The sequence below is a fragment of the Coenobita brevimanus genome, chromosome 112 (genome assembly GCF_032717465.1).
Source record: "Coenobita brevimanus isolate Jiangsu-jjx chromosome 112, ASM3271746v2, whole genome shotgun sequence".
Classification (NCBI taxonomy): domain Eukaryota; kingdom Metazoa; phylum Arthropoda; class Malacostraca; order Decapoda; family Coenobitidae; genus Coenobita; species Coenobita brevimanus.
The window spans coordinates 13,715,311-13,734,123 of record NC_137065.1 but is presented as its reverse complement, the minus strand read 5'-3'; the positions used below and the strand labels follow the sequence as shown (position 1 = coordinate 13,734,123).

Here is an 18,813-nt window from a genome sequence, read left to right as displayed (position 1 = left end):
TCTTTGATTAGCACATCACATTAGACGAGCTATTTCATATACAAAGTAAATTGTCAAAATAATTATAAATATTTATGGAATATCAAAGATTCTCGGAACCCACTGTGGGACAGGACTTCACTTACCGTAAGCACAGTCTGGAGTACTTGATCAAAATTATGAAATGTTTCATATACAAGGTTAATTGTTAACATAAAAATGTTCATTAAATCTCTAGGATTATCAAAGTCCACTGCGTGATAGCACTTTGTTTACATTAAGTAATGTCTACATATCTACTCAGAATCTCTTTTAAAATATCGTGTATAAAGTATTTACACATATCTACCAAAGTCGCGATGAAAGGATCCCTTTATCCCTGTACCGTATCTTCTCACATTGCGCTACATAATGCCACAGTGTGTGTGGCAGGTTTCTCTTACATAGTTTACATTTGGTGTCAGCACTATATTCCTGTACTGTATCTTCTCACATTGCACTACATAATGCCACAGTGTGTCTGTGGCAGGTTTCTCTTACTTACGGTAGATTACATTTGCCGTCAACATTAAATTCCTGTACTGTATCTTCTCACATTGCACTACATAATGCCACAGTGTATGTGGAAGGCTTCTCTTACAGTATATAGTTTACCTTTGGTGTCAGCACTAACGCGGTCTGTACCGTGCCAAAGATACTTATAACCTAATCTAAGCCTACCAGTAGCAACATCAACGAGTCTGCTGACTCTGATCATCCAAAAATATGGGGCTCCTCTTGTATCATATTGTAGAGTGATGATAAACGAACTGACCTGTGTCCAGTTCGCTGTTTTGTGTTTCTGAGAAGGCTAACTGTTGCTCCCTTTCAAACTGTCTTGAAACTGCTGTTGAGAAACCGAAATTATAGATAACTCTCTCTCTCTCTCTCTCTCTCTCTCTCTCTCTCTCTCTCTGGGTAGCGGTCTTAGCCAGTTCATGTGTATCATGCATGCAGATGCCAACATGAGATGGAATCCATGCAATGTACACATTGGTACCCTCATTAAGGATTTAGTTGTACCTATACCTGTCATCAGACACAAGTACATTGTAGGTGCGATATAAGGAGTTAAGGACAACAAAGATAAAGAGTCCGTTACAATAAGGGTGTCAGCTCAAGTTATGAGTATTTGCTTCCGTGCAAGGAGTATAACACACAACTTGGTTTGTGGTGTAGAGGCACAGTTATTTATAAAGGCCAACTTCTCACATCAGAGACCATTTGCTTCTGTCAATCAGTCGACTGATTGGCTGAATCAAACAATGTACATAGCTGGTTCAGTCAGTCAGTCCACTGGACCAACTGGGAGTGCTGTGGTTGTCCATCAAGGTGATGGTGTCTGGTATGAGAAAGTGACTCGCATCAATAGCTGGGTGTCCACGTTACAAACTGGGTTGTGTGCTATACTTCTTGCACTGAAGCAAGTACTCACAATCTGAACTGACATTCTTACTGTAACGTACTTTTTCTTATCTTTGTCCGTCACACACACACACACACACACACACACACACACACACACACACACACACACACACACACACACACACACACACACACACACACACACACACACACACACAGAATAATAACTGAATTAAGATGAAGCAAATGCTAATTAAAAGTGAATATTCCAGTTCTTCCAGTGACTGTCTTTATAATGGTCATTATTTTCTTTCTTTTCCTCATTGTCCTTTTCAGTCTAATTAACATCCTGTCACCAGCACTCCAATTTAATTTTTCTCTTGTGTTTCTGTGTGATTCACAGCTTCTTTCTTTTCTGTTTTGTTCCTCCTTTGTCTCTCTCCTGTTTGCACCTTCATTTCTTTCTCCATGCAACTTCCCATCTACTCTGCCTTTCACGTCCCTTTTTTGTTCCATTAACAACTCTTTTCCAAGCTGTACCCAGCCTTCCTTCTTCTGTTCATCTCTTTTTCTTCTCTACATTTGTCCGTACCCTTCCTTTAAATTCCTCTTCCTTTCTCTTCCACTTACAACTTTTCTTTCCTCGGTTCCACTTCCACCTCTCCATTTTCTCTTTACTCTTCTTCCTGCTCCATTCTTCCATTCCTTTCAAACAAACTAAAAGTCATTCCAGACTTCAGCAACACTTGTTCTTACAGCAACTGTTTTTTGCTCTCAAGTTTTCCTCTCGTTACATATATCCTTGATTTACATATTTTTTAAACTCCTCTTCTTCCTTACCTCCAAAACAATTTGTGTTTATTTTCATCTCGTGTTTCTCCCCACAACAAAGTTCCATAACGCTGTACTCCATTGGCATTCTTAGTGATATATTCTGTACAAATACACTTCACTGTCTTCTTGTATTCCATTGATGTAAACTAAGTCGATATTAATACATAAACCATAAACAAGAGAATGTTAAGGCGCAATATGCAAAATAAATCGCTACAGGAAAGGTTCCCACAAACTTTCCATGCCATCTACAATACATCTCAGAAACAGAACAGTTTTAAGATGCAGAAATATGTTGTGTGTTTGGGGAATTAAGGGAAAGAAGACACGAGGGTAGCATAAGAGAGCCAAAGTGGTCTTCTGGAAGAATCCGGGTTTTAATGTTGGGCAAGCCAGACTCTTAGACAAAGTCTTTCCCACTTATCTCTGATCACGCAACAGTATAAGTGGGGATCTGGATTTATCATCGGTTGTTGTCTGATATATTGCAAAGAAAGATTGAGACTTCGATGAAATTGATTATCTGCTCCATAAATCGTCGTGCAGTCTGAGGTGAATGGCCAGGAGTTACATTGGTTGGTTTTGTACTATAGTGTACAAATCTTTGACACATCAACATGAAGCATAGACTGAAAGACACAATGAAAAAAAAATGGCTTCACTTAGATTATTATAACAACGACACAGCAATCTGCAATCCATCATAATGTGTACACACACACACACACACACACACACACACACACACACGCCGCCAATTGAAGTCGTGTAATAATTTTTCTTGTTATCAGAAGAGAACTCTCCATCATTGACTCAGCAATGATAAGTAGTGTTAGTGGTGGGACCTCCTGCATGATGAATGGCATTACGGTGGATGGTGAAGCAGAAACTTGAAAGGAAGGATACAAAGGAGAGGGAGAAGGTGGAAGAAGTTAAATGGAAGTGGATGTGGTGAGAGAGAGAGAGAGAGAGAGAGAGAGAGAGAGAGAGAGAGAGAGAGAGAGAGAAGGAATGGAAGCAGGAAGCATAATAAGTCTTGGACGATAAAGAGACTCAGTAAAAAGGCAGAAGTTTTAACGGCAATGAGTAAGATCGTGATGGAAAAATGGTGGTGAGGATGAAGGTGTGGGGATCAGTGATGAGGTGGTGGGGAGACGGAGGTGTGAGGGTGATGATGTGTTGTGATGGTGAGGGTGGTGGTGGTGTAAAAGTGGTGGTGTCAGGGGACGTACTTAGGCCTCTTATTGGTTTGACCGAAAAAAAAAAACAAAAAAAAAAACACCACATTAAATTAATACGGTATTTTACGTTATCCTACACACTTCGGCTACACAAAAATCCATGATGCGATTTTCGCTGCAACAATTACTACTGGGATAAAAATGTAGCTCATCATCAGGTCAGTTTCACTTAATGTGTCATAAGATACAGGATGGTGTATTTTGGCCGTAAACTCTCAACAAAATTGCTGGCAGCTCAGAGGAGAAATATTTTTAATGAAAGATTCACCAAAAAGTTTTGGTATGTTTTGTTGGCAATTGAGGAAAGTTAAAGGATGTGTGTGTGTGTGTGTGTGTGTGTGTGTGTGTGTGTGTGTGTGTGTGTTCTTATCTAATTGTTCTAACCTAATTGTATCTTTACAGGAATGAGTCAAGCTCGTACTGTCCCCTGTCTTAAACCATTTTTATCGTACATATCCTTAAATTTGTGAATTGTTTTGGCACAGACTATTTCATTCGGTAGTGCATTCCATTGATCAATTGCTCTGTTTGGGAAACTGAATTTCCTTACGTCTTCATCACCTCTCTTCTTATGCAGTTTTTTGCAGTGTCCTCTTGCTGATGCTTCTCCATATGTTAAGTAATCATTTATGTCTATTTTCTCCTTCCCTGATATGCACTTATATAGCATTATCATGTCACCTCTTCCTTCTCTCCTGTAGTGTTGGTAGATTCAGTTTATTTAGTCTTTCTTCGTAGCTTAGGTCCCTTAAGCTTGGTATCCATCTTGTAGCTGCCCTTTGAAAATTTTGTCTTGTCTATGTGTTTTTTGAGATGAGGACTCCAAACTACCGATGCATATTCCAGGGTTGGTCTAATGAATGATGTTATTATCCTTCTTAGCATGTCTTCATTTATGTATGTGAATGCTATTCTCATATTTGCAAGCAGCGTATACATGTTCCGTACCTTCTCGCTGATGTGGTCAGCCGGAGATAGTCTGTTATTGATAATCACACCTAGGTCCTTCTCTCTTTCTGATGTGTATAGGGTTTTATTTCCTAACGTATAACCCCAATCAGGTCTTTTTCCACTTTTACCAAACTTGATTACATGACACTTGTCCACATTGAATCCATTTGCCATGTATTACTCCATTCATGAAGTTTATTTAATTCTTCTTGTAGCTCTTTACAAGAGTCTGTGTTAGTAATTATCCTTTGTATTTTTGCATCATCTGCAAACATATTCAGATAGCTTTCATTTCCAGTGTTACTGTTTATATCATTTATATACACTAAAAACATGATTGGTGCCAGCACTGAACCCTGTGGTACTCCACTAGTCACTTCTTTCCTTGATGAGTAGTTTCCCCTTAGTACTGTTCTCATTTCTCTTTTTATGAGAAAATCTTGCATCCAACAAAACAGTTTGCCTCGAATTCCTCCTGGATGGTACAGTTTCCATAAAAGTCTTTGGTGTGGTACTGTGTCAAATGCTTTCTTGAAATCTAAATAGATACTGTCCACCCATCCTTCTCTTTCCTGTATTGTGTTTGTTACTCTGTCATAGTAGCTCAACAGATTAGTAACACATGATTTTCATTTTCTGAAACCAAACTGTCTTTCTGTTGTCATACTGTGTTCTTCTAGATGATTTACCCAAATTTTTCTTATAAGCTTTTCTAATACCTTGCTTACAACACTGGTCAGTGATACTGGTCGGTAGCTGAGTGGATTTTGTCTATTTCCTTTCTTGAATAAGGGGACAATATTTGTTTTCTTCCAAATATCAGGTAGTTTACCTTGACTCAAGGATTTCTTGAAACTTAAAAATAATGGTTTACTTAACTCCTTTGCACATTCTCGTAGTACCCAACATGAAATTTCATCAGGACCACTTGCTTTTCCTCTGTCTAATTTACTTAACTCCTCCTGTATTATTTTGTCTGATATTTGTATATCTGGTAGTATGTGTGGACATGCATGTTCCACATAGTCTCTCTCAAAATTTTTTTCTTCTGTAAAAACTAATTGGAAATTCTTATTTAGTGCTTCACAAATATCTTTCTCTTGTGTATAGGTGATTTCCTCGTCCGTAATGGATTGTATTATATCTTTTACTTTGGTTTTGCTTCTGATGTAGCTGTAAAACAGCTTTGGTTGATCACTACTTTTATTTATTATATCCTCCTCAAACTGTTTTTGGGCTTCCCTCCTTATTCTTGTATAATCGTTTCTTGCCTGTTTGTAATTATTATACGCCCTTTCACTATTGTGTCTCCTGTATCTATTCCACAACAAAGCTCTTCTTTCTTTTGATTTTTTACATTCTGTATTGAACCATTTCTGTATTTTCTTATCTGCTTCTTTGTGCTGTGGGATGTACTTCTGGACTCCTATTTCATAAAATTCACAGAATTTTTTATATACAGCATTTAAATCTTGTCCTCTAAGCTCATTTTCCCAATCAACTTCTAAGAAATACTTCTTTAGGTCTTGATAATTTCCCTTTTTATAGTTTAGGCTCTTTTGTAACTTTCATTGCTATTAACTATGTCATATGCTGTCCTGAAGTTGTAATTTAGTATTGCATGATCGCCTTTCCCGAGTGGAGGGTGATATATTAAACTGTCAATATCATTTTCTTGCCTAGTAAATATTAGATCTAGCATTGAAGGTATGTACATCGAGTCCTCTTTTTCTGGTGGTTTCCCTCACATGTTGCGTTAGGAAAAACTCTTGCACGAGATCCAGGAGATTTTGGTCCCAACAGCTTTCTTGGCTAATTATATCTAGGGTATTCCAATTTATATTTGTATTAAAATCTCCAGTTAGTATTATTCTTTCCGATTTCTCTTCCTTTTTATGTAGTAATGATCTTAAACTCTGAATTGTACTCTCTGCCAGGTCCTCATATTCGTCTCTTTCCCATGTGTTTGATCTGGGTGGCATGTACAAATTGGCTGCAATTACCGGTACTTTCCCTTCAGATGTGTTGATCTCTACTGCAATCAGTTCTACTTGTGATGGTATATCTAGTTTTATTTCATTGACTTTTAGATTTTTCTTAGTTAATATTATAATTCCTCCTCCTTTTTTTAAATTTCTGTCTCTTCTCCATATATTGTATTCCTCTAAGTTTAGTATGTCATTGGATATCCTTGGTGTTAATTTTGTTTCAGTTAGGCATATTATTTGTGGTTCATTTTCTCTGACATAATCATTCATCCCTAGTAATTTAGATACCATTCCATCCACATTTGAGTACATCAACTTTATTATCTTGTTTATATAATTGTCATGACATGGTTCTACTACCTTCCTCCTTTTTATTCCCTCCTGTTTGTGTACCACTTTCGTACCTGCAATCCTATTACTTTGTAAAAAAATGTGTTCTTCTCCTCTTCTGATCTTCCCTCATTTTTTGTTTTTGCTTCCTCCCTCTTCTCTTTCAGTAATTCCAGTTCCTCTTGTGTTAGGCATCTTTTTATCCATACATTTTTGAACTCCTCTTTCTCCATAAGATTCTTTGCATTTTTAGTATCTCCTCCACAATGTTTACACTCTGGAAAGTCACCTTTAGAGGTCTTGTCTAGCTTTTCTCGTATTTCCCTAACCTTTTGTGTTCCTCTATGTCTTTACTACAGATTTCCTCTGATACTTCTTTCAGTAAGCTCATTACACTTGTCATCTCCTTTTTGTCTCTTCTGATCTTGTTTTTTACTTCTTCCTCTTCTATACCAATGATTACTATAGATTTGTTGATATCTACTGAATCTCTGACTAACTTTGGGTTGTTTTGGATTATTCTTTTCACTTCCTTTTTAATGCTTTATTACTCCACCCTTGTTTCTAAGTCTTTCTTTGCTTTCACCATTTCAGCATATGTGGTTTCCACATCATTTTTGTAGCTTTGCACAGCTTCATTCACCTGTGTTATCTTCTCCTCAATATCACTGCTCTGGTCTATCAGACTGCTTACTTGCCTAATTGTCTCTGTATCATTTTTGAACTCTTCCATTATACTCTCATGATTGACTACTGTACTTGCCATTTCACTCATTTTCTTCCTAAGTGTACTCAGTTCCACTGTTAGTTCACTGATGGTTGTGTCTTTCTTGTTGGCCTCCCTTCCTAGTTTTTCTATTTCTTCCTTTTGCAAGTGCATCTGCTTCTTTAATTCATCAATTTCGTTTTTGAAAGCCATTTCCAGTTTGTTTACACGTTCAACCAGTCTATTGTGAGTCTCCACTTCAACCAGTTCTTGGTAAAAATCATCATCTTGCTTTCTACCTTTATCCCTTTTCTTTTCCAAATTTGCTTTACTAAAGTATGTGTCCATTTTGTAATACTAAAAGCACAGAGTACATGTACTTACATTCCCCGGGGCAGTTGTAGTCTAAACAAACCTCAGCTGACTGAGCGCATTCTTTCGCCACTCGGTTCTCTTTTCTGTTTGAACAAGTCTTGTTTAAACTTTTTATTATTTTTTTTCTTTTAATAATAAAAAATCATTTAGTCTAACCTGGTACAGAACTTGACTCATATAAAGATACTAATTTAGGTAATGCCACTGGCCGTGCTGGCTCGGTATGGAGCGCTGTGTGTGTGTGTGTGTGTGTGTGTGTGTGTGTGTGTGTGTACTGAAACTGTATAGTTGAGGATAATGTTTACCTTATATTTCACCTCTTCCATTTCTCACTTTACAAGCTAATGATTATAAACTAAGAGAGGCTTGGTGTGTCGCTTCTTATAGATGATTCTCTTTGATATAATGCGTCAGGGAGTCAGTGATGGATGAGCCATAAGTGTAAATAGTTGCAGTGGAACAGGAGGTGAATTTTTTTGTCCCCGACTGAACAAGGGAGAAAAAATGATAGTGTAAGTTTTCTCGTTCCATTACCACTTACAAACCCTTTCGTGTTGTCAAATACGCTACTGAGACGGTGGTGCGGCACTTGCCGACCCATCACCCCCGATTATCTTGGACTCGAGCAAGGGTGAAAAGGTGAGAAAAGACAAGGGGTAAGAAAACTGTGATACTGGAGAGAGAGAGAGAGAGAGAGAGAGAGAGAGAGAGAGAGAGAGAGATGTAAAGGCATTGCCATTGTCGTCATTACAATGACTCCTGAATACTATGCACTTAAAAATGGCTAAATATGGATGCAAATATGAGGTGAAAATCGTAACCATACTTTAAATTTGAATGTCCATGTAAAGTTTTATTAGCACATTTGGAATCAGCTATTAACAAGAGCAATCAGAGATGGCAAACCTCCACCAAGACACAGTGTGTAGTAGATCTTATGGAAATGTTATCTCGTAATTTTTGTGCATGCATTGTAGGCATTTTTTATCGAGTTAGAAGCCAAAATGTTGAAATTGCCACTATTCGCAATGGTAGAGAATCCTAAAAAAAAAAAAAAAAAAAATCCTGGATCCGGATGATGATACCACCAAAATCTAATGGGTTGTTCCTTGGGCCTTACCCTACCCCTCCAAAAAAAAAAAAATGAAAGCAAAATCCGTTCATAACTTTTTGAGTAATCCGGCTAACAGACAAACAGACAAACAAACCAACGCCTGGCGAATGTAATAACATAATAGTCGTTACTAGCAGAATGAAAGGAAATTGCTAACCCAACTTATTTTGCTTTTCTTTGACTTTTTCTTTTTTCAGAATATAGTAACGTAAGAAAACCTAAAATATTTATCTAGTGAGCTTTACAACAATGAACACGTAGTCAAACTTAGGCATGCCAAGCGCCGTCCCTTGGAGATAACATCAACCAATTTCAGACACACACCCTTATCAGTCCTACTGAAACACGTTATGGTGCCCAGTGTTTGTCTAAATTCCCTTGTTTTCTCTTTATTTTTTTCAGTGCCTTCTTATTGTTGATAATCATCTACTGCCAATTTCTTCCTTAATCATGCCACCTCGCGTCTTTAACCTGTGTGTATTTACGGTATACACACACACACACACACACACACACACACACACACACACACACACACACCTTATATATATATATATATATATATATATATATATATATATACCAGCGTGTCCTTTATATGGTCGATACTTTCCTGGAATATGCAAGCTATATTTTCTAGTTATATAAGATAATTTGAGCTTCCACACAAAATTTTAGGTCGATTCTAGCACTTTTCACATTGGACCTGAGATTTGGAACATCGAATTAAACGCAGCCACTAGACTTCTTTCAGTACACAGAGGAAGAACCTGGTTTTTGCTCACATGGGCTGGACACGCACCTTTCCACATAATAAACAAGAATAATTTATGTTCCTCCCCGCACAGGCGAGACACCGTGTCGCTCGACCACTTACTGGCACTGTTGTTGTCGAGTCGCTTGAATCATTTGTGCTCGCCGCCTTAGCACACGCGACGACTCTGTTTCAGAAGAACAATGGCACAACAATGTATTTAAACGTATTCAAGTGAAAACTTCCTTCTTTTATCAACATATTTGTATTAATCACTACCTCTTGTATAATAATGAAATAACAATATCCAGGTAAAAGAATTCCCGAAGATGTTCTGGTCTCATTACAGAATAATCTCTGTCAGAAGGAAACATTAATAATGGGGACGAACAAGATCCCGCACGAGGATGTTCCTGATCGTCCACCATAGACCAGATATTCTTGACTGCTTCCTCCTAGCAAATGGGGATATCTTAAAGGACACTGGATGGAAGAACTACAAGGAGAAACACAAATTTCATCAACAAATCGTTAGCACTATCTTCCGCCCTGGAGGCGGCAAAACATTTACTGCAATGTGCGACCAGTCTGGGGGATGCAGAGATAAATCGAGAGAGAATAGGTGCACTCTAAGAAAAGTGAGGACCATGTGGCAGCAGGAGGAGTTCATAACTGTCTCAGATCGAGTCAACAGAACAAAGTTGTTGTCACTCTATAATGAATATAAAACGTTAACCAAGAGGAGTAAAGACTGACAAGACCTGCTGAAGCGGAAAGGCAAAAATTCAGGATGAAGTTGGACAAGATGTTTGATATTTTGGCCAAGGATGCAGAAAAGGAGATTAGATACGACACGCTGAGAATGGCAGACGACGTAAGAGGAACGTGACCTTGCCTTTCTCAAAGACCAGTTCGGTGAGAGGAAGATGATGTTCACTATTGTTGACAAGAGGTACCAGGCAGTGTTAGTGGGCAAAGACCAGAGGGACCTCGCCAGGAAACGGAAGGAAAGGAAAGAGAAACAGAGGATGCTGAAGATGGAGTCTTTCTGTCAGACTGACGACGATGAAAGAGGATATGAGTTTGAAGAAGATTAGTTCCCTATGGAATTTCCCGGACCATTATCAATTAAAAGTGGGGATACTAAGGAGCAATATTATTGGCAAAGCGGGCTAGGAAGGCAAGTGGGAAGACTGTTTCTCTCAATGTTCCATTCAACATTATAGTATTCTGAAAACAGGTGTAGCAGCTCTGAGGCTTAATTAGCGTATTGTCCAACACCAGAGAATGATTGCGGCTTTCATCACAGAAAGTGGTGGTGATATAACCGATTTTCCTATATCTAAATCATCTGTGGCTAGAGACAGGAGGACTTCGGGAAAAAGGTCTGCGACTTCAAAGAAACACACGAGTGATGCGAGACTGGTTCTCCACATAGATGGAAAGCTGTTGGACGATGAGGTTGGAGACCAGCTGAGCAGGATGAAGAAGAAAAGGACGGACTGGCAGTACTGGTCACCTCTCCTGACCTCCGTGACACAGAGCAGCTCTTCGGGATCCCCAGAATGGAATCCGGCATTGGTGTGGCACAGGATCAGGCTGTGGGGAAGCTCCTTGACAAGTTTTGGGCTGATACTGCCATTATTGCCACTGTATTTGACACAACTGGGACTAATACTGGCCGTCATAAGGGCTCCTTTACTCTGCTGGGGAAACGTCTGGGGAGAAAGCTCCTCAAAATGCCCTGCAGGAGGCATCAGTATGAGCTCCATGCCAAACACGCAGCTCTGGTGGTTTCAAGGCATCGGAAGATTAGCCCTGGGGACAAGCTATTTAAAACCTTTGGGAGCTACTGGGACAGCATAAGAGGACAAATAAACTACACGCAGCTGGTTTAGTTCAACTTGGAAAAATACGAGGGCACCTTCACGGAAGCAAAAGCACGCTCCATCCTTGCATGGGCCAAGCACAGTCTCTCTTCTGCAGTATTCCCAGGGTCGGACTATCGTGAACTTCTCACACTAGTGATCGTCTACCTAGGGGGCAACGTGACTGGCTTCGAGTTCTTCAAGCCAATGAAAGTCAGCTCTTCTAAGTTCGTGCAGAAAGTCATTTACTACATCGTCATGGACTTGCTGTCAAACCAGGTTAACATGTTCACTGAGGAAGAGAAGAATGAGATTTTGGTCATGAGTGAACTGTGTGTAGTCTTCCACTCTCAAAATTTTCTCCGCACGTCCCTAGTAACTGCCACTCCTCTTTAAACGACCTTGTGACTATCCAAGAAATGAGGGAGTATAGAAAGATACTGAAAGAGTCAGCGGAGAAATACCTGAAGAGTCTAAACAACCGCCTGGATTACCTCTCCCAGTCTCTGGTAATTTTCGGCTTAGCTGATGAAGCCGTCTCTGAAGAGGAAAAGAAAAAAAACAGATCACCGACGTTCAAATGTCAACTGACTGTCCTACTAAATATCCCCCAGAAAACGGAAATACCATGATACCCGGCCCTGGCTTCTTTACAAACAGGAGCTACAAGCCCGATGCTGGATCCAGACCCAATCTCTCGAGATTTGTGGACCAGGAGAGCTGGCTGCTTTTCAAGTTCCGGGGGATGAATGCGCTGGAGGATGTGGAACGGCTTGACAAAGAAGTGAAGAGCTGGTCAGATGAAGAGTGATTCAGGAAGTTCAAAGGGTTCATCACAGGTCTTACCTGCGTTAATGATCCGGCAATGCGAACTGTAAACTCCCGAAAGACTTTCTCCTCGCGAGTAGGAATGAAGAGGATCTGTGGAATAGATTCCTGATAGTGGCAGAGCACAGGAAGCTGGCGAAGGCCAAGGAGGGAAAATTCAGCAAGATTACCCTGAAAATTACTGCTGGGTTTTTAAGAGTGTATAGAAACTTATCATGTGCTTCTTCTATCTGTCTATCTATTGCCAGACGCCATAATCCCGTACGAGGTGGCCATTTGACTCTGAGTTATTTGTTTTACAGGGAGGGGCGCTAACCCTCCACCAACCCACTTGACACGTAGGGAGCACGTATGGTTTGGTTATATGGTTACCACCCAGCGTTGTAAATGGTTTCTTGGCTTACAGGAAACCATTTGGCTGGTCACTCAATGTAAAGCCACCTCTAACGGAAAGAAAAGCAATAAGTAGGGACAGGAAAGATGAGAGAAATAGGAAGAGAGGAGGGAAGGCACAGAAAAGGAATGATAAAGGATAAGGAAGAAGTAGGCAGCACTACATCAAGTGAGTGGATGATGGTCGCCACCACCTACCACTAATGTGCTTCTTGATTATATAATATGTATTGTGGGACCTTAAAGAGGGTGATATAGAGAAAGATGAGGCGTGAGATCTAATAGTAAAACTTATTCAATCGATTTCAAACTTTGTGGTACAACAAATTTATTGAAATAGAACCGGAATGTTTAGTTCGCAGGCCTTTATATCATACTTTTCATTTTTCGCTTGTATAAGAGACACCTTAAAATATATATATATATATATATATATATATATATATATATATATATATATATATATATAATATATATATATATATATATATATATATATATATATATATATATATATATATATATATATATATATATATATATATATATATATATATATATATATATATATATATATATATATCCCATTGGATCCCCGGGGTGCTGGGCGAGGCATCGCACTGGGAGGGTACTAAGCGTACCGCCCTCCGCCTACGGCTCATAGTCGCGAAGCTCATAGGTCCCTACCCGGGTGTTTCCTACTTCATAAAGACTTGAAAAATCCCAGTTCTGTCCAATACTCTGGACCGATATTACTTTTCCTATATGTTCGTATGCCATACGATAAGACCAGGTGGTCACGGCGAATACGGAGGGGAGGCACATTCACCTCCACTTCCATACGAGTTACACGGGTACACCGGACTGCTCCAAGACACATTCGCAAACATTTATTCTGTAGCACATCCAATCCTTTCAGCATGGCATCGGATGCCAAGCCGTACACCTGTGCACCATAGTCTAGCTTCGATCGAATAAGTGACTTATACGCCATTAATAAAGATTTTCTGTCGGCACCCCAGGTAGTACCCACTAGGTACTTGAGGACATTTAACGGTTTATCACAACGAGCAAGCAAAGTATTAAAGTGAAGTTTAAAATTCATTCTACGATCAAAATGTATTCCTAAAAACTTTACAGAATTTTGAAAAGGTACCGCCTGATTATCCAAAGTTAAGCACAAATTAGGTACGTTACGATTAGTGAAGACTACAGCAGCACACTTACGGACGGAAAACTTAAATCCCCACTGCAAGGCCCATTGGTGGACGGAGTCAAGGGCTGCTTGAATCAGCCCAGCCGAAAATTGTGCATTACGGTCTTCCCATATTGCACAATTGTCAGCATAGAGCGAGTATTTAAGATTCCTCGGGATGGGAGCTGATGACAGAATATCATTGATCATAATACTAAATAAAGTAGGACTAAGCACACTTCCCTGCGGCACCCCGTTTTCCTGGATAAATATATCCGATGTTACGTTATGGGGCAATTTGACAGACAAAGTCCTGTCCCTTAAGAAATTTGAAATAAAAATAGGCAAATTTCCTCTTAAACCATAAGCATAGAGCTTACCACGTTGAGTACACCGCTTCCCGTCCGATCAGCGAAGTTAAGCAACGTTGGGTCTGGTTAGTACTTGGATGGGTGACCGCCTGGGAACACCAGATGCTGTTGGCATCCCTATGTGTCAAGTGGGGTTGGTGGAGGATTAGTGCCCCTCCCTGTAAAACAATTAACTCTAAGCCGTTGGCCACCCCGTTTGGGATACATGGCGTCTGGCAATGAATGAATGAATAGAGCTTCATTAGTATACCGTGTCGCCATGTCATGTCATAGGCTTTATGGATGTCCAAGAACACCCCTATCATGAATTCTTTATTGGCAAATGCCTCTGCAATACAATGCTCCAAATTCATTAAATGATCTAGTGAACTTCTGTATTTACGGAAGCCACGTTGTTGATCATTTAACAAATGCTTCGACTCTAAAACAAAAAGAAGCTTATTGTTTACCATACGTTCCATGACCTTACATAGACAAGAAGTCAACACAATAGGACGAAATGAAGTGGGATTCATAAGACGACCAGCCTCTTTGGGTATAGGTATGACGTGCGCAAAGTGCCATGAGTTTGGGAACATTCGAGACGCCCAAAACTCATTGTACAATGTTAACATCTTGATCAGGTTGTCCTGATTAAGATGCTGGATCATACCGTACGTGATGGTGTCTGGTCCAGCAGGGCTCGTGTCTTTACAGGATTTAAGGGCAATGAACAGTTCATCTAGCGTAAACTCTTGGTTGTATGGGGATTCTACGTCTTCTGTGGCAAAGTCAATAATCCGTAGCTCAGCCATGCGTTTATGATGTTGGAAACGCGGATCATAATTGGCTGAGCTACTTACATGAGAAAAACTCCTGGCGAGGATGTTAGCAACGTCCACGGGCTCGTCATAGATGTTATTATTTACCTGAAGGGTGGTCACAGGGATTTTTGGGCCTTTATTATTTAATATTTTAATAGTGGACCAGACTTTACGTAATGGTGTTGTACGAGTCACCTTGGACACAGAGGACCGCCAGGAGTCACGTTTAGCCCTTCTTATTATTCTCCTTGCCTCAGCCCGTGCCTGTTTGTATGCAATAAAATTTTCCTCAGTGGGCTGACTATCAAAAATGCTGTATCTCCTATTGCGTTTTCTTAATGCTTGTCGGCAATACGGCGTCCACCAGTGTGCTCTATGTAGAAGTCTTTGGAATAGTAGCCTCAGCTGCGTGTAACATGGATTTTGTTATATTTTCTGCCTTAACATCTATGGTCTCCTCAGATATATCTAAATTGGCGATCCTTGAGAAGGATCACCAATCTGCTTTCTTATAGTTAAATTTTGGAGGTGGAGGGTCCGAAATGATGGCATGTTATCACGGAATGGTTGTCTATGTGTGGCGGTACTGCACAGCTGGTCTGCCTCATGGCTTTGTTTCTTTATCTTGGTGAATATTTTTCTACAGCAAGTTATAAAATTTTTGGTTTTTGCCTAATTTCAACTCGTCACTGAGTTTTTATTTTCTTTGTTTTCCTTATATGAACATATTACGATAAAGTACAACTTTTCAGCTTTAAAATAACACCACAACCTGCATCCCATCATAAAAAGTGTATTTACACCGACCGATGAAAGAAAAACATCGCGAAGCGAATATGCGGCCGAGACTAAAATAAAATTGTGCATCTCTTTCCTTTCGCTTTACTGCACAATGAAATGTAAAAATTACCATAATCTATATATCATTGTAAAGGTAATTTATTGTATTTTTGCATGGTTTAAACCAAATTTACATATCTTTACTCATTACTTTTTGCCGAATATTTTTCTACGGCAAGGTATAAAACTTTTGCTTTTTGCCTAACTTCATCATTTTGACATTTTATTTTCTTTGTTCTTTTTTTTTTTTTTACATACTACGATAAAGTACAACTATTCAGCTTTAAAATGACACCAAAACCAACATTCTATCATGAAAAGTGTATTTACACAGAGCGATCAAAGTAAAATATCGGGCCGCGATGATGTGGGTCAGTGTGAGTGGCTGATTCTAGCACAGACATCATCTGCCCTGCCCAGAAACCTGATAGGGCTGGTATGATGTACTCGTACAACCTTCAGTACAAATAATTAAATTTTTTCCTGTCAATTAAACCACTACATCAAGCTATTTACTGGTTTTGTATTAGCTTTTTCATTCAAACTACCCATGATCAACTGTATGCCATTGTTATACACACAATTACTCTACTCACCCCAATTGTAATTTGGAGAAATATCCATGACGCAAGCAATCGATCTTTACAGTCAACAAGAATGCACAGAAATTGACTTGTAATATTAACCTTATTTTGGTTGTGAGGAGGTACGACGGTTTATGACAAACGATAATAGTATAAATATAACGAACTAATGCGTAACTTACGCTTAAGAAAGGTTACCGTTGTGGAATATGAAACCTTCATCCGAACTCACACTCCTTGCATATAAAGGTTTAAATAAAATTAGAATAACCAGTATCTATTCTGTCAGTACTGAGCACTGTTAAAAGGCAGATGCAATGAAATATTAGTCATATGATGAAAAACTATTGTAGCGAAAAGTGGAACCTACTATAGAGTAGGGTTGGAGATAATGTATAGTGGATGAAGCATATTAAGAGAGAGAGAGAGAGAGAGAGAGAGAGAGAGTGGGGGGGGGGAGAGACTACGCTTATGACGGCCTGGAGTGGGAGGAGGAGAGTGAGAAAGAGGCAAGATGGTTATCCACACGTTCCAACGCTGATGCCGATGTTAGGAAGATGTCAGCACCAAGAAACACAAACGCATGTATAATTAATTGCCTGTTATCTTAGCTGCGAGAAGAAAATAATTGCAGGTTGTAAAAAGTTTCTGCAGGAAAATTCAGGTAAGGGACTGCAGAGTCTTCCCTCGTCTAATTCTTCCTGTAAAAACATATCTAAGTTAGGACACTGAATTGATCATAAATTCACATATGTGTTCCACCCCAGGATTTCTGTTGCAACCTTGTACTTCCATCTCCTCCAAACCATTCAACTTTCATTCCCAACTTGAAGTACTCTTATATTGTTACATTCTTATCTGAAAGTGTCAGCAAAAATGTTGGAGACCTCGAGACGGATATCATATGCTCTGTGATTTTTCTTTCACATCTATTTTCCAGCAGCTTCTTGTTGTCCCTTTAATTGCTTTTTAATTTCTTCCCTAAAATCTGAAGATTTTTAGTGATTAGACAAAATTTGCTGAAAATCAAGATGAACTTCAGAGATGCCTGGACACATTTTCATTTGATCGAGTAAAGGCTATAATGCAGGCGTAAGGATAGAGGGAGAAAGACTTTTTGAGAACTGGCCACTTGAATGCCTGAGAAATTAAGGATAACAAATGATTCATGCACTGGTGTGTGGCAATTACCCCAGCATGAAGGATATGTGCACTCAGAGGCATTACATGAGTATTGTCTGGGTGATAGTGATAGCGTGAACAGAATTATCCATTTTGTGTGTGTGTGTGAATAAAGGCGTGTTTGCGGTAAACCACCTCAAATGTGAATGTGGTACTACTTAAAGGAGCAAACAGGACTCGTAATTCATTAGACTTAATAAGCATGAAGGTTTCATAATCCTTTATCTATACAGGCAGATGTTTTTAGACCCATACAAAATTACTTCAGTGTCACACCCTTCTGTCGTCAGGGGTACACATGCCCATAAAAACGCAGATAAATACCTCTTTCCCTTTAACCCTTTGAGTACAGTGACACATTGTATACTTTATTCTTGGTACTGTCAGACAATTACATTTTGCTTTGAAATAGTTCCCAAGTAGTGTAAGGTTTAATGAATAATTCATATAGCCTCTCCAGCATGCAGTCTCTTCCAAGTTGAATCAAATGAGTTGAAAACAGTAAGAATAAAATGTAAGAGACGTCATGTGAGTCAACGCGTTACAGCAGGAAGAGGTATGTTCTGCAGGGATGAGTAATAATAAAACCAGACGTATTGAGAAAGAAGGGATGTAAGTGACAGGGAAAAAAACTGTCAAAAAGAAAGAATGAAAAGGATATGAAATAAAATGCAAGGCAGTTATCTCCGCAAAAATATTCATATCATGAGTACTAAACAAATTTATTGAGCCTGATAGAAACCCCTTATATGTACTGAAAATGTTTTGAAAAATGCTGACAAAGAAATAAATGCATTCATATTATACCTTGCAATACAGTGAATTCAGGTAATTCCTTGTATTTCCTGAGGGCTTTATTCAACTATAAAAATGAGTTACAGTAATAAGGGGTTAGAATCATGTGTCCCCTTCAGTACCAGGATGTCTTTCCTATTTTGCCTTTATTACCTACGGATATTTTCATTCAAATTATGGAAAATCTCTTGTAATGAAAGAGTAAATATTCTTTCTCTCCTTTTACTGCCTCCTATTTTTCTCCTTTTGTTATTTATCCCTCGCCCCCCCCCCTC

At 39.1% G+C, this 18,813-nt stretch overlaps 1 pseudogene; it reads left to right on the top strand.

Moving 5' to 3' along the window:
- The first annotated feature begins 14,330 nt into the window (after positions 1-14,330).
- On the top strand, positions 14,331-14,448 carry LOC145418220 (5S ribosomal RNA; annotated as a pseudogene).
- Positions 14,449-18,813: the final 4,365 nt, after the last annotated feature.